At 40.3% G+C, this 21,938-nt stretch overlaps 1 long non-coding RNA gene across 1 annotated transcript in view; it reads left to right on the top strand.

Annotated features, from left to right (window-relative positions):
* Positions 1 to 21,426, top strand: part of LOC140253486 (uncharacterized) — a 97,456-nt gene extending 76,030 nt beyond the window's left edge. Inside the window, exon 3 of the long non-coding RNA XR_011903869.1 lies at positions 21,289 to 21,426. This is a non-coding gene — a long non-coding RNA (uncharacterized lncRNA). The remainder of the gene's footprint in view (positions 1 to 21,288) is intronic.
* The last annotated feature ends 512 nt before the right edge of the window (positions 21,427 to 21,938 follow it).

Here is a 21,938-nt window from a genome sequence, read left to right as displayed (position 1 = left end):
GACCTGTCAGTCTTCTGATCTCATCAGTCATCCTCAAATTCTGTCACCTATTATTCCATTACAATGACAGATTTGATAGGCAGTGGGAAATCTGTTAGAATCAAAATTTATCAAAAGATACTAAGTTACCTTGCTTCTTTGTTTTTGGTTATTTCCTAAGCATTTCACAGTAACAGCATGGCTATGAGAGACTGAGGGAAGCCATGTCAAAGTGCAAGGTAAAAAATGAGAATATATTTCTTTCCTTTTTAAGGTTGATTGTAAAAACCTTGTGCATACACACATACCACATTTATAAAAATAATGCCTAACACCCTCTAAAAAAGTCTAATCATAATATCTCAAATATGTAGCCAATATATATGGGATTATTTTGCAGCAGTGGGTTAAGCATATTGCTGGCAAAGAGCTCCAGGATACGATGATATAAATTCACAGAAACAGTGCTCACTAATGCAGTAAATGACGACAGCTGCTATAACTGCAGAACTAAGAGGGAGCTCTATCCAAGAATAATGAATATTTCTCATTGCATTTCAGAAGTGCATGCCTAGCACATGTGAGTTTAGGTCTAAATTCAGCCAACCCAACGAATGCCTCAGTTTACCACATAGTAGTGTGTAAAATGAATTAATGAAATGTCTGAGGTTAATTGCGCACATCTGGGCACGGCAGCCCCTGGTAGCACAACCCGGGGTGTAGTTGGGGCTTGGCATACCTGATCCCACAGGGACCCTCCGATACCTCACCCCATGGGCTTGTCCAGCCTGCTGAGGGCAATGGCAGTGCTGCCACTGGGGCCAGTCCAGGGCAGGGTGCGTGCTGTCTGATGGCTGTGCTGGTGGGTTTGTGCTGGGACTGCCTTTCCAGCAGGAACTGGGCTGAGATCACTGGCTTATTCCCGTCTAGCTGCTGAAAGGCTGCCTGTTTATTAAAACCATACTTTCTGTGAAATGCATCTTTGTCTATGAAATGCCTTGACCATTACATAATAAGTTGGTGATTTATGGCTGTCAGATAGTGTGTTTGCAGTAGGCAAAGCCTTGAGAGACCAGGATTTGCTAGCCAGAGGCTGTCCATCTCCAGGTGCTTTTATGCATGCTTTCTCCATTGAAACACAGCAATTAATGGGACTTAACTACATGGAAGGTGAACAGCACTGCTTCCACCAGTGAATGAGGCAATCTCAAAGAAGCAGAAGCATCTAAAGGTGTACCTAGGCACCTGCCAGAGGTGACATGGGAGGGTGCCTGGGCTGTCTCTAGAACTCAGGCATTAGAATTGGCTTTGCTGTGGTAGGCTGGAGCTCTGTGAATGGTTATTTTCCCAATGAGAAATGCTGAAGGCCGTGGTTCCACAAACACCTCTCTGTGGCAATCTGGCTGCAGCAAGTTGTGCTGCCAATGCCCAGCACCAGTCTCTACACTGCCCTCCTTGTTCTGCACACAGGGGTGGCAGCAGCCACAGTGGGCATCGCCTGCTGATGCCAACTTGGAGTTCTGGAGAAATATGTGTGTAACCACAGCCCAGCAGTGGGATATGTGAGCTCATGTGGAAGTCTGTGACTCAGTCATTCTGGAAAATAGGCTCTAGGCTCTTTTGAATGTGTTGTTCATTCCCAGTAGGGAATGGAGGTCTTAGGGAAAAGGCTATTGAGTGTACTCCTTTATCTGCATAGCATCAGGTATCAAAAAAAAAAATCACTAGCACAGCTGCTGCTGGCTGGAAGATGTGAACTTTCTCAGCAAGTAGCTGATGGCCATAAAGATTACACTGCTGTCTCCAAAGTAGGCTGTGACATTAGTCTGATCAGTGCCAAGCACAGTAGCAGTTGATCTGCCATGAACCTCTCTTCTGTTACCTGAGTTAAGCCTATTATCTAGGTGCAAAAGTAATATTTTGTAAGTATTTAAGCCAAAGGAAAAAAAAAAAAAAAAGAGAGAAAAAAAAAAAAAAAAAAGAAAAGAAAAAAGTAGGTAACTATGGGAAACTGTTGATCATAGCCTGAATCTCTGATTAACCACCTGAGGCAAGCAATGAGTCAGCTGCGGGAGCACAGGTGAAGGTAATTCAGCTGTGCTACCAGAAGGGATGGAGCTTGGCTTCACTCTCCCAGATCTCATTTAAGGGCGGACCACCAGTAAGGCAGGGTTTCTTTCTCTGGAGATTTTTCCTTTGTGGAGTTTACTCCAAACCTTCAATATTGGTATTTTCCCTTTATCTTTCTATCATGATAATCTTTTGTATGAAACATCAGGTTTAACCTTTGTTTACCTGTCAACTGTACAGTAACTGTCTCAGGGAGTTAGAAATATTGATGTAGCACTTATTGTGCTGTGAAAGGTTGTGTTCTACGTGCAGCAAACAAAGCTAAATTGTTGTGAGTAAATAATCCACTGTGAACTGCTCAGTCAGCTCCATACCACTCAGGCTACCCATAACAATTTTCATTGGCATGAGTAATATCTTCATGGTATCAGCTGCTGCTGTTAGTGATGCAGTAAAATACCTCAATGGATCTGTGCACTGTTGTATGGTTAATGTGCAAAAGTCTTTCTGCCTGCATATGATGCCCATACAGCTGCATATGTTGTACCTGGTAAGCCTTCATTTGCAAGCTTGCCCCTGTGTGGTGTGACTCCATTGTTGGTTTGGCAAAGGCAGGGGGCAAGAGACTGATACCTTTAAGCCTTTTTACAATATAAGTCTCTGTTTATCACCATATGAGGAGGACTCCAGGACCATGCCAGAGGTGTGTGTTGGGTGAGATGGCCACACACTGTGGTGGTTTTCCTGGCTGTCATCAGGACCAGCAGTGTCAATTGGCAGGTACTGCACTAGTTGTCACCAAAAAAGAAAGTAGAAGCAAACCCCTTGACAGCTAGATCCTAAAGGCTTTGTTATGGCTGCAGCTAAGCATGCTCCATGCTGTGATCTCATCAGATGTCATGTGCTAACTTGGTGCTTCCTGGAGAGCTTTTACAGTGCATTTGCAAAGTACTGGAGGGAAGCAACAGGCATGCTTTTTTCTGAATCTAGCTTAAACTTGTTTGTAGTAGATACCCATCTGACTGTATAGGACAAGTAGCTGTTGTGAAGCAGGGTGACATGACATCCCTCAGTATTAGGTGGCTCTGGTACTGGCTGAGGGTGTAGAAAGTGTGACCTCAGCAGGGAAACAGACAGGGAATGTGAGAGAAGAAAGGAGGAGCAACAGGTATTTTCTGACAATGGGGTGAATATGAAGAGATCAGGAGGAGAGATGGCAAAGCAGCCCAGAACCAGTCCCCAAACCCGTAACTGTACAAAGCTGTGTGGCTGGCATGGTTCTCATTTTAGCTGCTGCTTCTGGTTTAATGAATAGATGTAATGTCAAATACAACCCTTCACTAATTACACTTTGCTTTTTCCTGTTCTTACAATTTTTGCTGGGTCTGATACACTGAAATTGCATTAAGTTACTAAGGGTCATAAATTTTTTCAGCAACGAATAAAATTCTTTTTATTGAACCTTAGACCATGGAGCCTGAAAGTGATTGAGTTATTGCACTGGGGGAGCAGGCAAATTTCATTCTGCAGAAATAATTCCCATTTTTCCTAAATGTTGTAGCTCATAAGTGATCTGTGAGCCTACCTGCCATGGCAGCAGCTAGGAGTCCCACAGAAGGTACCACAGAGTGACTGATTTTTGCATCTGTGTGCATGATAGGAACAAAGCAGATCAGCAATTAGAAAACAAGGAGAATTTGCAAATGACCCTTTCCCAGACAATAAAGCCAAGTTCAGATTCTTTCCAGCATTCTCCATTTACACTGAATAGAAAATACCTGCTCTTGCTGAGGTATGTGATTTCCATTGCTAAACTACAACTTTAAGAACTCAACATATGGCCTGTGTCCCCCTGACCCCATCAGGAACACCACTGCACAGCTCCTGTTGAAGCTGGCTGCAGTGTTAGGCTGGCAGAACAGCAGCTTTCTGCTTTGTGACCTTACCTCTTTGCAGCCCTTCTGGTATGGACAGAATCACATCCTTTCCCAGCACACAAGGCAAGCTCTGGAGTTTTCACTATTGAAACAGGGAGTGGAGCTGGCCTCTTAGACTACAGTTTATCAGCATTGTTTTTGAGGGATTCAGTATGTGCATTTTATCAGGATGCACAGCATTGAAGAATGCACATGTATGGGCACTTACTGCTCATGTGGGCTTGTGCCCTGTTGTATGTGTTTGACTAAAAAGCATCATTTAAGATTAATTAAATTAATTAAGGGGAAATTCAGGTTGGATATTAGGAAACATTTTTTCTTAGAGCGGCGATGCAGTGGCACAGGCTGACCAGGGAGGTAATGGTGGAGTTACCATCCATGGAGGTGTTCAAGAACTGTGGAGGTGTGGCACTGAGGGATATGGTTAGTGGGCATGGGTAGAGGGTTGGACCTGGTGATATTAGTGGTCTTTTCCAACTGTAATGATTCTGTGATTCTTCTGAATTACCATAGCAATTTTTGAAACAAATGATGTTTTGAAATGAGAATCACATCCTATTATTAAAAAAACAAACAAACAAACAAACACACAAAGCACCATAATTAATTCAAACTTTATTAGTCTTTTGCTCTCCTTCAGTTTTGGTATACTTCTTGTTTAGAGTCAGATATGTATGTACACATGTATGCAAATAAATATACTTACACATGTGTTCCACATGTGTACACATTTGTTTGCTGGAACATATAAGAAATTTCAGTGTTTATAGTTAAGATGCCTTAGAGATCACCAGTGATACACTGCTGTTGATGATTTATTCTTATTACAGAAGCACCTACAGATCTGAACTGAAGTACAAAGATGTAACAATAACAAAGCAGTAGTTTAGGTGGAAATGAGTGGCCAGGACTTTTCCTGTTGGCTGTATTTATTGTGGTGTGATGAGTCATGTCTCATCAGCAGAATTATCTGGATGAATATCATCACAGATTGCCCAGTCCTGTAGAGCTCCATTCACTTGATGGCAACCATCATAACCTCCCCCTGTCCTACTTGGTTTCAGATGCTGAATTTTCTTTGCTTGTGCTACACTCAGGCAGAGTCATGCCTTCCCCTCAGCACTCAGCCCAAGGTCCTTCTGAAGTTCTGAAGATGTCAGCTGAATTTTATTCCCATTATTTCTCATTTTCACATGCTTTGCTTCCAAGTTGCAGAAGAAGTGTTAAGAGGAAGTGCCAGAATTCTGTAAGGGAAAGACTGTTGTACTTGTAGTCCCTGAGGAGGGCTGGCAAGTTCTCCTGCAAAAGTCTGAGAGATGAAGGAAGCAGACAAGATGGAAGAGTTGATAGGAAGAAGGAAAAGTGTAAAGGAGGCACAGTGCAGGGGGCTGTGAAGAGAAAGGAAATGGCTGATGAGAGAGTGTGAGTCCTCTAGTTCAGCAATAGATATGACTGCGTTTATCACATCATTTAAAAGTGACCTGCAAATGATTATTTTTATTACATGTTTGCTTTTCATCACTTCTTGATGATTTACAATGAAAGCTTGAAAGAGCTCACAGCTTGATCTTTTTAATATACTGTTGTTGTTCTGCATCTCAAGCTTTTTGTATGCACACAGTTCTTGCCAGCACAACGAAATTAGTTTAGATTGATTTTGCTATGTTAATATACGATCCTTCTCCTACAGACATCCAAACCCTCACAGCACCTGGAGAACCCACTGCAGTTGCTGCCGTCATATTCACTAGTCTTGGTTTCTGCCCATAAGAAAGGACAATCTGGCAAAGCTCTTGCTGTAGGAAAGGCTTTCCAAATATCAGGAAGACAGAGATGAGAGAAGGGGGAGAGGGTGGAATGTTACAGGCAATACTTGCATGTGTTAAATAAGGAAAGAAAAAAAAAAATGGAAGGAGGATTTATTTCCCTGCCTCAATTCCCTTTGCAGCTCACCTTTAAAGGGAAATATTTTCAATGCACATGTATTAAATGTGCTCATGTTCGGTTATGATTGTTTTTTAATGGATATGATATTCATTACATTTAAGCACATTGAGTTCACAGAAACAGCTGGAAAAATATTGCAAGCATTCATTACATATAAGTGAAGAAACAAGAATGTATGTGTGTGTTTATGTGTGTGTGTGCCTGGATATTAAAAGCCACATAGCACATTATCTGAGACAGAGTCCTCACAAGGACATGGATGACATTCATGATGGATGTAAAACGACAGAGTGAAGGGTGAAAATAACTCAAAAGATCAAACAGGAGAGGAATGGAAGAGAAAATAAGGAGCAAGCTGAGAGGAAATTATGCTAAAAACTGGCCCTACTCCATGTTAATTAATTCAGATTTCCAGATTAAGACAAACCAATTTTGTTATTTCTTTTTTTTTTTTTTTTTTGCTCTTTCATTGAAAACAGATACACCCAAATTCAGGGAGACATTAAAACATGTGCTTAACTTTAATTTATACAAGTAATCCCAGTGAAGTTATTTTACTGACTATTCAGAAAAGCCACAATTAATAAAGTTCACTGTAGTTTAAAAAAAAATCAACAAGTTGTAGGTTGGTGGGGAAGGGAAAATAGCTATTGCATGTGCATATGAACATATTTAGTCATGTGGAGGAAAGGAAGTATGTAGCTGCATGTAGGGAGTGAGAGGCTTAAAACTGTGGAAGAAGGGTATAGAGAGCAGACAGATCTGTGTCTACCAGAATCACTTTTGAATCTCTTAAGAAGAAATTTTTGATGCAGCAGTGTTCTTTCTCAACTCATTGTTCATTTCCTTTTGTAGGACATACTGATTTACAATCTGCTGAAAGAGAAATGTATCATATGGAGAGATGAGAAAAATGGGGCCTGAACTGTGTAGGTACAGAGCTCTGTAGGCTGTTAGGATGTTCTTGCTCCAATTGTGTGAGGTAAAGTTTCTAAATAGACATCCATTATGTTTTGGAGAAAGGAGGAAGAAAAGTAAAAATACCGTTGAAAGGAGGTGAGCTTAAAGGAGCACTGATGGATAAAATAAATGCTGTTATTTATTTAAAGGCAACTTCATTGAATATGTGACTTTGGGCAGACAAGAAAATGTTTGTGAAAAGCAGAGCTTTTCCTTTGTATTTGCACTCAGGTTGGCTGTAGGTTGCCAGATAAACTGAATGGCCATTGATAAAGCTTTCATAGATGTCAACAACTCACAGTAAGTTGATAATTATTTTTCTTTTTCCTGGACTTACTGCCTGTCAGAGACTAAAGGAGCTGAGAAAAAAAACAAACCAACAAACAAAAAGAATCAAAGAATTGTTGTTGGCTGTTTGGGCTTCTGATTGCCTGGTGTCCTTGGCAAGAGCAAACGTAGCCATATCACTTGGTGTCATGAACCATAACCTGCAATAATCCATACTTCTTAATCCTTCATATAGCTGTTGCTGTGTCATCACAATTTATTTTAAAATGGTATTCTCTAGTACTAATCTCAGTCCTAATCATTCATATTAATGTTAGCATTAGAGTGAATTAGGGCATTATTTGCCTAATATGTGCCATATGTGACACTTAAGTACTTGTAAGTAATTGCATATGAGAGAAGACAGCATTAAATGTGAATGGCACATACAGTAGGGAAAATGGAAGAGATAAATATTAAACTTTTAATAGAAATAACTTCAGCAAAACTTTCCCACAGGCAACAGAACTGATATTTTTAGCTAGTTGAGGCCAATGTATGTTAAGAATAGCATTCAGTACAGTGGGAAAATACGCAATTTCTATTATGGGGCAGTGAGAATAACAACCTACTTATGATATAAAATATACCAGTATAAAATATGTAATTATCTCGCATGCAGAAGAATAAATCATGTAAACTACTTACAGTAGGAATTGTGAAGAGACAATGACACATTGTCTTATTTGTGTAGTGAGGATAAAGTTTGGCTTCTAAAATTGCAAAATCTAATTTGTGGTGTTTATGTGATGCTTCCTGCAAGAAGACTGATAAGATTTATTTATTTATTTATTTATTTTTACTTCTAATAGATTAGGTTAGATATTAGCTTGGTTCAAATTGGAGATAGGACTGGTTAAAATTAGAAAGATGTTAGCCTGGATAACATCTTGTGTTTCTTCATATTGTACCGCTAGGCTAAAATTATACAGGATAGTTCTGCTTTCCCATGCAGCTGCAGATAACTGCAATTTTGCTTCTAGAACCATCACTGTATTGTAATTCATACGGTGCAAGACTCATAACCATACTGCAAGTGAGTTCAGACTCTTTGAGAGCCATGCACAGAATGATATAAACACAAGGGTTAACTATCATTACTACAAAACTGCAAGCCCATCATACTACTAATAATAATGCAGAGAACAGCGGCACTGTGTGTCCTCATCTATCATCATGTATAAAAATAGTTTTAATTGATAAGCCCCGTCTGTTCTCTACACTATTATTGCATCTCTATAAGTTTTAAAAATAGGGTGAAATCAATATTTTTTTGTCTGTCTTCCGTGGTAGTAAAGAAGGGCCTAAGCTTCAGGATTAGTGGGCAGATATGGGGAGGATTTCTTTCTTTGTGATACAAATCTGTATTAATTGATTTTTCTTGATGTGGATTAATTGCAGCTCTTTATTAGGAATAATATCACAAATAAACTATAGACCGGTATAGATTGCTAAGCCTAGATTTCAACTGAATGAGGCTAATCAATATCCAAAGCTGTAATTCAGAGTGATTCATTAGGGCCTCAGGAAAAGCCAAATAATATATGTGAGAAATATCTCATCTGGAGCCTTGAAGGAGTTTCTCACTAAATAGAATAAATACGTCCGTAATACACAATTATTGCAGATTAAGCTTGCTCAAATGCATTTTGATGGCCAGTTCTTGCTAAAGGAGTGGAGGAACACTGCTACAGCTCAGCAGTGGTAGCAGCATCCTGACTAGAAGGCCAGAGCCCCTCTCTGTTTACCATCAAGCTTTCAAGTCAGATGCAGACAGCTGCCAGACATGCACATTGCAATAACTTAAAATTCTGATTACCTTTTAGGCAGTGAAAGGGTTGATAAGGAAATAAATTAAGGAAATAAAATGCTGTATACTTGGAATGGCTTTCGATGGCCAAAGCTAGACAAGGGAAGCATACCCCAATTTTGGCCAAGGAATTTAAGCACAAATGCCCAGCTTTAAGCACAGCACAGAAACTTGCTGTGCAAACAAGGAGGGAGGAGTGCTTCTGATGTGGACACCAGCCTCTGGTTCCCACCTGAAGGAGTGCCCAGCCGTGGCTCCTGCTGAGGATATTGGGTGCAAATCTTGGATATCCATCTCAAGCTGTCTCTGCTCAGTCTCTAACTAGACTGTTACATCTACTCTTCTTACTCTCAATTCAGTGACATGTACAATTCAGATTCTGATCTTAGGCATCTATTTAAAGTTAAATACATTATTAATAATAATAAAATAAAATCATTATTAAATTTACTATTAAGAAACAACCTTCAGGAAATAATTTTTGTAGCTAGTAGTGAGTATTATGCAAGGCAAATTTCAGGGTTCTATGACCTAGGAACTTTCAAAATACAAACGGTATTGTAAAAGAAATGTAGGATTAGTTGAATGTGATCGCTAACATACTTAAGATGGTTTAGAGGGACTAAATGAAAAACCTAAATCAGTGCAGCAACAAAAAAATAAGTTTAATAATAGCATTGCAATGAGAACTACATGTTGAAAAATCTTGTTATGTATTGGAATATGATCTTCCTGGACACATATGAGGTTAAGATAGATATAGACTTGAAGCATACGCTTGTAGTTTTCACTAGTTTAGTTTTTTGCACGTAACCAAATTCATGAATTCCTTTGAGTTTGAAAAGATGCAGTTTCCCTTAGTAGCTCCGTGAATGCTACATTTAACAAAAGGTTGCTATTGTATTGCCTAAGGAAATTAGTTTTAGAGATGGAAATTGCAGATTCTTAGTATGAGTTCAAGGCTTCAGTGGGACAGCAGCTGGGATAAGTGCAAGCAATTTCTTCCAGGAAAACCATGAAAATGGTTTTCTCTGTAGTGGAACATAACATTCTGGCAACACTCTGGTGTTCATCCACTGTTAGCCAGTGGTTCTTATTGTTCTAAGTCTTGTCTTAACTTTCCTGTAGTTTGTTCTATTTATTATACATTTTAAGGAAACCTTGATACTACCTTGACTTCCTGTGCTGGAGCCCATATTTTTCTCCAGTGGAGATAATAGAATTTGACTCTGTGAAGCTATGAGTGCTGGAGATTTAGGGTGTTAATTCACATGCAGTGAAAATAAGCTAACCACTTTTTATTTGTTTTTAACATGATTAAATGACTTGACTTTGACTTCTCATTTCTATATGCACCATTTGCCCTTGTCCTTGTATTTAATACTGTTATAGCTTTGAAGTAGCCATAGCTGAAATAGCTAACCACTTCTTAAAGGAAAGACTTACCATGGCGTGGAAATGATTTTCATGCATACTAGTGTTCCTTTATTATTATAAAGGAAAATTTGATTTTTCAGTGGGATAAAAGCCCTCTCAAAAATACTAGAGATATGTAAAGAAGGGTATTTACCTACCAAGTAAACTTATTTGCCATAGAAAATTACTGTACATAATTATATAACCAATGATATCTTAAGACAGAAACTTTCTTCTTGTCCTTGCTTGTTCATATTTCTTAGACCCATTCTCAGTGCCAGATTGCTTCTACCACTGCAACACTGTAAATCAAAGCTTACACCCAAGGATGTGTGGAAATGGTAGGGCATAAATGCATTCAGGATAGACTGTTCTTGCATTTGACAGCTAACAAAGTGGAGAGAATAAACAACGTAATGTCTGTGTGCCCTCTATCTGGCTCAGATTATCTGGAGGCCATCTGAATAAACTCTCTTCTGAAACAGGAAGCCCTGGGACTAGATCTTTCACCTTCCTTTGATTGTCATTTTCCAATTGTTTTCGTTTTTCAGTGACGTCAGCACACTTGGTCATTGATGTTCCATTTTGGACTTGACTATGCCAGATACACCCAGAGAAGTCGGAAGCCAAGAACACATTTGGCCTAAATAAAGAGTGGACTTTCCTTCAGGCATCCTTATATATAAGATCCTGAAGAAAGATGCAGACAATACTGAAGTTTTATATAAGCATTGTTAAGAGAGGTTGTTTCTAGTTCATTGGGCTTCTTGAATAGGTGGAAACTGTATGCATGGCACACTCTTGAAGTCAGGGGTACAAACAACAAAATGTTACTGTGAAAATACACTGAAGTATGTCTGTATTTTTTTTCCAAACTAGATAACAGCTGACTACATAAGGAATGGTTTTGTAAATATTTCCATCTTTTGTTAGTTGGCGCAAAGGAAACTAACACAAAAGATGGCACAAAATAGCAGCATAGAGAATTTGGATATCTCCTGTCATCTCCCCTCTTCTCTTTTTTCACACATTTCAAGTGCCTTTTAGTTAAAAGCTTTTGTTACTTAGATTTTCAGTTTCTTAAAATTTTAATGAGTCAAAATCCATACTGAGTGTCTACTTCAAAAAGAGTGCAGTTGAGTTAAGAGAAGTGGGTGTTGAGTGGAGAGGTCAGTTTTGTGTGTTCAGAGTGCTGCTGTGAAGACATGAATCAGTCATACAGCACTAAAATGTCCTGTGCCCTGAATGCTTCATGCCTTGCCATAGTGCATTCCTGAAGTCCAGCAGGGAGGCTACAGTGGCCCTCTCAGGATGGGTTACCACTGAAGATGGCAAAATACATTACTCATCCCTGTCTGTCTGAGAGCATGTTGTGAATGAGTAATTGAAAAGCACTTCTGATTTATGGAAAACACTGCTCGTTGCATCACTAACAAAAGAAAGATATAATAAGCTAGTAATCTTGTCCTAATGATTTCCCATCTCTTCTGTTTCGATTTTGTTCACTGCCAGCTGTGAGATTGAGTGGTGTGCTATCCTGGTGAAGGTGTTTTGCTCATGCATGGCAAGGAGGAGGGAGATCTGGGACTGTCCATTTCAGGCTTGGGACTGGTTGGCAAAGAAAGCAAACCAATGTCCATATATCTGATTTTTTCTTGTTGAAAAGACATCAGTTGTACAGGGGCTGTCAGTTGGACACTCATCATGAATGTAGAAGTTTAGCAGGGAAAAACTGTTCTGAAATGGTCAAATAGAGAAAACTGTACATATATAACTGCATTCTAGTGCTATTAGTGGTGCTATATACAGAGCAACTCTCTCACCTGAGGAGTGCTTTGTAGGGTAGCTACGCTTTTGTAGGTTTCCTCTGAAGCAGAAACAAAACAAAGCACCAAACCACAGTTTTAAATGTGTTAAGATGCCTCCTGAAAGTCACAGGCTGTCCTTATATTGGTCAATTTTTGGAATTCTTCAGTAGTGAGAACAGACTCGGTTGTCAACAGAGTGCTGTTCACAGAAGCTAGGCAGGAAAATGAAAGAAGGCTTGCTATTGTTCAGCGATGTGGTGTAGGCTGCAAGAATGCACTGGGAATGCAGCGCCTGCATGTCAGGCAGAGAGAGAGGTCTTTGTGTGAATACATTAGAGCAGAATGTCAATCATATAAATAACTATTATCTGATGTATTTTTTATTTTTTTTTATTCTGATCATTGCCCTCATGCTTCTTCAGTTAGAGTCGATAAGGTTGGTTATCAGTCTGTTGGAACTTTCTGTTATCTGATCCAAGCTGTCTTGGTATCACTTACAGGGGAGCCAACCTACTATGAAGCAATGTAGGAAGCAGCATGTGCCCTTTGCTTTGCACGGTGTCCTGACATAGTCTTGGTGATAACTTGTGAATAGGTAACATACAAACACCCTGCTCTGGTGTGTCACTTTAAAGAAATCAATGTTTTTTCCTAAAAGTGGCTGTTAGAAAGGGAAGCTACACACTTACTCAAGTGCAAAAAGACATGCTTTATCTCGCAACAGTTAACCTTGTGTCAGGATACAATGATGCAAGAGCACTGTTATGAAATTCCTCAAAATCCTGGACATGTTAGAGGCAACATGCCTGAAAAGGGTGCATTTGTGATTAAAATACTTTTGTTCTTTAAGCAAATTAACTCTTGAAACAGAAGCTTTTAGAGTTGGGAATAACATACCTGTTATGACCTGAATTAAATTGACCTCCTCTGAAGTCTTGCTTCTCATGGGTTGGTGTTATTTTGTGATGCTTAAGGCAGATCTACCTTTGAGGTAACACATCGCTATTCTGCCTGCCAAGATGGGAGGAGATCACATGCTGAAAAAATCCATCCCACTGGGAGAGGTTGAGACCATATTCTGTTAACTTACATTGTGTGCTGAGTAGTAGTCTTGAGGGATCTGTTTTGGTGGAGTCATTTAGGGCCATGAGGAGCAAATTCTGCAAGCTGCTTTGAACACCCACGGCTATCAGAGGTAAGAGCTGCTGGATGAATAAGCAATACACGAGCAATACAGAGGACACAGTCCTGCAACACTGAAGTCAGCAAGAGCTTTGCCAAGGTGTTATCTTTAACCACAGAGCTGTTGGGCCCAGGCCACATTATTACTCCCCAGTGCTGAGGTCTGTATGGAGTAGTCTATCTCACAGATGCTTCTTCCTGATGCAGTAAGTAATTCACCCAGGGAGCAAGAAGTAGAATGGGAAAGCTGAGAATAAACACCTCTTAAGTCATGCTTTCTCAGGCTCGCAGTTGTGTTCCTAGCATGCTCAGTTCTGTTTGATCCTCAATGTTGACAAGCAAGGGAGTTTGTCCAGAGTTTTCCTCAAGTATAGATTTTGGAAACTCTTAAAACTGATATGAGTGGTTTTTCCACCTATAGAAAGCTACCCCAGGTGCCGCCACACCACTCCTGCCTTTGACCAGTGTTGTGAACTGAAGCACGAAGCTGACCTGTGTTTAAACCAAGCCACCTTCTACCAGGCTAGTTTTAGCCCCACTCAGGTTTTTGGGCCAGGTGAGAATCTCTGTGCAGTTGGTGAGGGAGAAGGCAGCATGGGCAGGAAGAGGTACAGAGCAGCTGACAGAAAGCAGGACAGCTTGTGCCCGGGCTCCATCTCAGGCTAGTGCTCATCTAGGGGCTTCTGTACCTGCTCAAGCACAAGATGTCTTAAACTTTTATTGATTCACATCTATCTGCTTTGTCCCACTGGGAATGCCAAGACCACCCTTTAGTCATGATACCTTCTACGCTGCTTTCCACACTGCACCTCATGCTAGAAAGGCTTTCTTGAAGAGATCCCTAAGTGCATGGGCCATGCTGACACCAGGATTTCAGTGCATGTCATGCTATTTCACTACCCTATGCCCCAATTATGGTGAAACACTGACTGTATCAAAGTCTGAGTTTAAGTTGTTGTAGCTCTCTTCAGTTCAGTTGGGCCATGCTGATTCGTACCAGCTGAAAACCTATTTCACTACCTCTAATTTCTTCTTTGCTTTTGTAGCAACTGTAGCTGTAGAGCACTTAATAACAACGTGTTATTGTGTTAGAGTTTTCCATAATTCATTTCAGGAATTCAAAGTCCACACAACTGTTTGTACTTCTTCAGTGCTTTGCAGAAAATCATCTTGATTGCAGAATCAAATCCCATTTGTGTGCAAAACTGCAGTTTATTAGGCCAAAGCTCTGGCAATAACCACTATGACCAGAACACAGAAATATAGAGGATGGATGTATTGTTGTGAATGGACAATAACTGAAGAAGGCCATGTATTGTTTCATAAAACGTTCAAATTTTATTTTTTTTCTGAATAACACATGAAAAATACTCGTTTTTGGTCTAGAGGATAAAAACCTTCTGAGAAATACTTAACATCTGTTCTATTCTGGTTCAGAAAATCATAATTTCTGTTTTGCTTTTTTCCTCATTGAAACACAATTCAGAATATATTTTAATATGAAATCCTGCAAAACTTTATTGAAAAAAATGTTATGATTCCTTGGGGAAGAAGGGAAGGGTTGTTTCTTTTGCATTTGTTTTGTGTTATAAGCGCTTAAAATTTCCTCTAACAGCTATAGCTTAGTCAAAAGCTGTTTGAAAAGAAATATATTTTGAACAAGATAGTAGCCAATTCCTGATTTAGACTTTTGAGCTTTCACAAAGCAAGCTGTTCAAAGCAAACACTCCAGTTGGGGTTCCAAACTACAACTACCAAAAATCTCTGATGACTAATGCTTCCTGGCCATACTTCATGCTGGCTTGAAAAGAACAAGACTACGTTTTGTCTAAGCCTGCACTAATGTTATATAAAAGGTTACAGAAAAGGCTGTGTAGGTCTGTCCGCAAACATCCATCATTTGCATATGCTTGTGGTGTTTTTACCAGTGGCTTTGGGAAGAGCTAATCTAATGCTTAATTAAATCATTTAGCTTTATTTGATGCACGCTTCTTTTTTTTTTCTTTTCTTTTTTTTTTTTTTTTTTTTTTTTTCTGGCTGACGGTATTTTTTGTGCAGGGATTTGCTGCAGTCTCAGAAGAAGAATGAATAATGTTTCCTATTTTGACCACAGAGTGATATGATTGTGCTTGCTGTTGGTGGATATTGCCTCTGACTAGCTTCCAGGGAGGAAAAACATCCAGTGTCCACTCTGTCATGCTAGTGGTTGAGCATGTGATGGCAAGCTGGGATTCTTGGGTTCTTTCCTTACTCCAGTGTTGAGTCAAACTGAGACAGTGGGCGAGTTAGGTAGCCATTTATTAAAATGGAGATGATAATATGTAAATCTTCAAAATAGTATGAAGGTCATTTCTGTGACCTCCATAACCTTAAGGAGGCTTTTGGGCCTTCAGGTGAATCTGTCAGATGACCACAAAAGAAAAATAGCAACTCAGAGTAGATGCAGGAGTGGTTTTCCATAGAAATCTGGGCCTCTAAACCCATAGCTTGAGAAGCATCTTATGAACTTCTTAAGAAAAAAAGGCCAAGGAAATTCTGTACAAAATCCTCTTTTGGCTCAGGAGAAATTATTTTGCCTTCCCATTCCTGCTCCCTCCTGTCCACCAACTAAGAACCTTCCAGCCAAGTGCTTAATCCCTTCTAGCACCCACCCTTATCCCTTGTACTAGGCAGTCAATGTGTGCCTCCCTTGCTCTTCATTAAGATCAGTAACACATTTCCAGCTAATGCTACTTTGTATAATGCTCCCTTCTGTGTCGCCAGCAATAGCCCCAGCCCTTTCTTTTGCTGGCTTTTGCTGCTGTAGTGGTCCAGCTCCACCAGTGACTTTTCCACTCTGGGAAGATCCTGGAACTGGTGGGAGGCTGCAGCAAGTCTTAGGAGTGGCTGAGGCTCGAGAAGAGGCTGGAGGAAATGGGATAGCCTTGGGCTTCCCACACCTCTGAACTGGTCTCTCCTCCTCCCTGTCACAGCACCTTCCTGTGGCTATTCCCAGATATGTAATTATCCTCATTGTCTTTTGAGTAATCACACAGAATATCTGGATTATGAAGACAGGGTTTGCTTTGTACAAAACTCACTGATGAGAATAGCTTGACTTCCACTTGGGTACCTTATAATGACCACATTTTCAGATATGTTCAGCACTTTACATTTATTTGACAGATACTCTTGAAAAAATTGACTATAGTAGCTGTAGAGATGGAACTTTATGAAAGGAATTAATTACTGTTTGACAATTACCTTGTCAAAATCAACTTCATGTCCAAAAGTCCTGTGCACACTTCAAAATCCGGTGAAAATATCACTAAATGAAACATTTTTTAATGCTCATGTCTGGAGCTACTCTTATTTGTTTTAGTCTGTCCCTTATTTGCTGTTTGTACACTAAGATCTGTTTATGTTTTAAGAGGTCATTTGTGATACTTCCACTGTTTTCTTTTAGCAGTTTTGCATTTATCTTCATTCTTGTACTTTAGATAATTCAAAGTTTCTGTAGGTTCCCTTCTTTATTCTCCTTCAATTTTCATTCTCTTCTTGGGATGGACTTTTGTTCAGATAGGCTGTTCTCCAAGCAGAAACGTAAGTCATATTAGCCCCACACAAACATTCTGCAGCCTCTACCACTTGGCTGAATACATGGCAGCAGTAGGGCTGCACTGAGACACACCAGGAGGAATACTCATACACACATTATGACTGCTGGGGAGTGTGACAGTGATTCATCTTCACAAGCTCTGACAGCATTGTCTCTAAACCACAGATCTCTTACACCAGGGAAACCTTCAGATGGGCATCCTGGGACTGTCTTAATACTTTTGCACTCCTGAGCATGATGTAGGTGCTAAAGGCGGGGATTATGCTGCATCTTAGGTGCAGCTGTGTAGTGTGTACACAAGTTTCCTGACTCAAAGAGTTTGCTATGAAATGATTGCTCTGTTCTAAATTGTTGCTGGCAAATTGTTGTGAATGTGGGAAAGAGAAACAAGGGTGTTGAAAGCTCTGTGCATCATCGAAATATTTAAATATTATGTATAGTGACACCTATAATTCAAAATTACTGTGGTAAACACAGCAGAAATGACCTTAGCATAGTGTTATTCCATATTCTAAGACAGATTCTTGAGGTTTATTTTATTTATATCGCACGTGATGTGGAGGAATAATTCTTGGAAGGCTCATATGGTATATTTTCTTTACATTTTCTATTCATGTTGCCAAAATATTGCAGAGAAATCGGTGGCTTCAGTGTGTTGAAAGATTTATTTTTAACCTCTCAGTGTGCAAAAATCAAGAACAATTATTAAGCTGTCCTAAAACTGCTGATACAACCTGCTGGCAACAGATGGTGTGAATGAAAAGCCAGAAGTGACCATTTTTAATATTAATAGATTTAAAAATTTAGTTCTTTAATCTTACCTAACCTCTTGTGACCGAGTATCTAAGGTATTGTCTTAAAGACATTATCAGTAGCCTTGATTTGAACATGAGTCAACTGCAGAAGTGCATCTTCTGCAATACTTCATACGTGTAAATGATACTATGTGCTCCTTGTCTCTTCTGACCTCAGTGAGTGATGAGCACTAGCATTTGCTGCTCTACAACATAAATAAGACCAAACTCAGGTGGAGCAGTTTTGCTGCAGGTAGTGTGTGGCTGCACTTTGGGAGTTCTTTGTAGGTCTGAACTTGCAGGGTAGTTAATAACCAGCTTCTGTCAGTGCCTAGGGAAGGAAAGGTATTACATTATCAGATATTATCTCACTCTTGCTGTATTTATATATCTCAACTATAAAATCAGGAAGTATTGCCAGCTATCATTTGGGTAAAACTGGCATAAACACACAAACACACATGCACACATACAGAGTACAAAACAAAAATCCCAGGCAAGCCTACTTTATCTTTCTGTTAGTTATGGATTGTGGAAATCTCAGTCTTTGATGGTGTCTGGTGTCTAGTTTAGGTAACGTGTGGATGACTGGGTGCAAGTTTAACTGGCTAGCCTTTCCCAAAAGTCCCTGTTACCAAGTGGGGGTAATGTGCTGTAAAAAGACTGCTTTTTGCTTTGGGTGCCACTGCTGATGGGGGCATACTGACAGTAATGCCGAATGTCACAACATTATAAGCAAGATGGAGTCAAGCCCAAGGTCCAAATTTACCTAATGAATGAGGTGGCCATGCTGTGAGTGAGAAACAGGCTGAAACTCCTGCATAAGTAATTTCACAGGTAAGATGTCCCGTCATTATGTGCACAGAAGGTAAATGCAGCATATGTGGACAGATGACAAACTTTATGTGCATAAGTCTGGAAGAGACAAAACCTCTTTCTGCAAACCATAGCCTGCTATTTAAAGAGTCATTCCTTTCTTTGTTTTTAGTGCCCTGGTCTGCACAGAGCCCAGCTCCTGGCAGGTCAGCAGCTCCCCACCCACAAACCCCAGTGGTCTGCAGGCCTTCCTCCTGCTGTTGCTCTGCTCTGTGCCGGTGGGCCCCTCTGCCCCTTTCCACCCACACAGCCACAGGCAGCAACCACTGACCATGGTCAGGCGGTCTCCTGACAATACAGCATGTGGGAAAAGTGCTTCCAGGGTGACCAGCAGCCTGGGAGGAACTCAGGCAGAGAGTAAAGGCCGCTGCACCATGGGAGAGCACTGAAAGGACACAGTTTTTTGGAGAAGGGTAAATGAGCTCTTCCCTGTGGGCTTCTCTCTGGAGGCTACAAGTGAGATTTCTGAATTGGAGAAGGGGCTGGAAAGAAAAGACAAACTGTGAATAAAAATAGCCAGCTGCACAGATGCAACTTTAATTCAGCACATGATGGTAATGATGCTTGGTACTGTCCCAAGACAGGAGATGCTGGGGGGGGGGCGGGAGATGCGCATTGGTACCAAACAGTCTTGAGTCGGACAGTTGGGTGTGCCCAACTCAGTGACACAAACTCATGACAAATGAGGGCACAGCAAAGCTCTCACTGAAGTGCTCTGTCAGCCTAAACCAGTGCTGAAAGCAGCACCCCAAGGAGCCGTGCCCAGGCAGCCCCTTCCTGCTGCTCCCTGTGGGGAGGCCAACAGGACATGGGCCCAGCAGTGACAACCAGTCACTTTGTAGCTACTGTCATTTATGGGAGGAACTGTGGCCTTCTTTTGCTGCATGTTAATTATCCTGTCATTAACCAAGCTGAGTAGCAGGCTAGAGTTCCTAAACGTTCTCTGCTGTATTCTGTCTTACCAATTCTTGGCATCCAGTGTGTATCTTACTGAGCAGTACAGAGCTGAGGGATGCTGAACGCTAAGAATTCTTCCATTTTCTTCATGATTACAGAAACATCTGTTCCCAGCAACTTTCTGGTGATTGCCTGTAAAATTTCAGTGTCAAACGTTCCCCAATTTTTCCCATTTTTTCCCCCATTTTTAGTTTTGTGAACTACAGATGAGTTTCCCTTACAAGCCTCTTCCATAGATCTGTGAACTATGTATGGCCCTTGCCTTTATTGTCATGCTTTACAAATTCTCGCATTCCTTTGGTGCAGCGTTCAACTCTGCAGTCAGACTCCTTATCTAAATTGGAGTTGCAGAGTGTTCTGTATTTCATGTTGTTTCATGAAGTTTATGTTCTGTTTATCTCTGATTTCTAGCCTATAGTGAGAGGACCAGACCATTACAAGCACTGGAGCTGAATGCAAAATGCATTCATGCCTTGTGAATTTGTTTCGTTTTGAAGTTTACGTAATATAGTCTGAGAAAAACACTGCAGTGCACGTGCAATTACTACTACAGAACTCCTTACTGTTAGGACATAGGCTTTTTCAGGATTGTGTTGCAAATCTGTTTCCCCAGCTTCTCATAGAACTTCTGCACTGTCATCACTGAGCAAAGTCTGAGTATCAGAACATCTATCTCTGAATGTGTCCATAAAATTCAAGTTTCCTTAAAGTGAAGATACGTTATGCTCATGCAGAAAATAGTGTCAGCGTTTCCATGAATGATGTATTCTACTTAGTACAGCCAGCTCTTGTAATTGCAACAAGGCAATTTAGAAGGAAGTAGGAAAAAAAAGAAGTTTAAGGAAAGGATGTGAGAGTGTTCAGAACATTACAAAAGTGGAACGTTAATTTTCTGTCTGTTTTACTCTATGCGTGTATATTTATTTATCATTCATATGTAGACTGCAGCTTACAGATGGTGGAAAACAATTAACTGTTGATCTTAATGATGTCATTAAAATATCCCCTATCTGTCTGGTAGACTTATTTCCCTCACTTGTAAACTTATTTTGCTTATTCTCAGAAAAGAGAGCTTTTCATAGAGAAGTACTAAATCAAATAAACCCTCACAGCTCCAGGGGACCACCTCCAGTATTATCTGCATGAGAAATGAGAATGGTACAGGATTCCAGGTGCTGCCCCACCTTTCCCATGCATAATTTTGCTGCAAACATGAGCAGCCAATGCCAGTAAATATCTCTCACTGTCGCGTGGTTTGGGATCCAGCACTGGAAATGGGATTGAACCATCCTCAGTGCAAGCAATTCTGTTATGAGCTTAGCAGAGATGAAAGGCGCTTGAACCAATTGGTGGTGACTTATGAGCACCATGGGAGGAAGTCAGCCCACCACAAGCAAATTCTTCTGCTGTTTAGATGTACTAAGAAAGCACTATAAAAGCAGGGTGGGGGGGGGGTGGGGGGAAGAAAAACAACAACTAGAATTGGAAATTATATCTTCAGCAGGTTTTTTTTGTTTTGTTTTGTTTTTTATGTTTTTCTTTTAAATTGTGTTTCTGTCCACTATTTGATCTTCAGTTCTGTTTGCTTGTTCATTTTCATTAATTTTTTTTTTCTTTTTTCTTTTAGTTTATATATTGAATCCAACAAAGTACGGGTTATGCAGAACAGCCCACCTCTGCTTTTGAGCGAAAAGAGAGACAGGTCAACATTTTACAGGGCTTTACAGGACAGAACCCTTAGTACTGCAAGAGTTCCTGACACCAGGTAAGCTGAGAAAACCTCAGTAACTCAACTTCATTTTTTGAATGAGCGCCTGGTGTTGGAAGGTATCTAAGGGCATTGACAAGAAAGGCATTTGAGGACACTTAATATCATCTAGGCAATAGTCAGTGTCTTCCAAAATTCAGTGTCTCAGCAAGTAGAGGCAAAGATACAGATTTTTTTATTTTTTTTTTTAACAACCAGAAAAGAAAGGTGAAGGGTTCATCCCACTTCTAGGTGGTATTTTAAGGCTAGCATGATTAAGACGTGCCTGATGCTGTTGCCAGAAGCTTGCTAATTGTTTACCTTTGTATTTTTCTGATAGAGGTACCAGGTCAGGGTTCTGGGTGGCATTCAGCATGAGTGTAGAGCAAGCTTCAAGCTTGTGCCTCATTTGTTTAAACATTGGGCTATTCATATTCTGAATATACTCTTCTGTACTTCAGCTCACATAAATTGCCCCATCTTCCTCTTGACATAGGTGTGTGATGGCTGATACCAGCTGATGATTTGTT

This window comes from Excalfactoria chinensis, chromosome 5 (assembly GCF_039878825.1).
Source record: "Excalfactoria chinensis isolate bCotChi1 chromosome 5, bCotChi1.hap2, whole genome shotgun sequence".
Classification (NCBI taxonomy): Eukaryota; Metazoa; Chordata; class Aves; order Galliformes; family Phasianidae; genus Excalfactoria; species Excalfactoria chinensis.
Note: the sequence above shows the minus strand (reverse complement) of the source record. Positions and strands in the feature narration are given on the sequence as shown.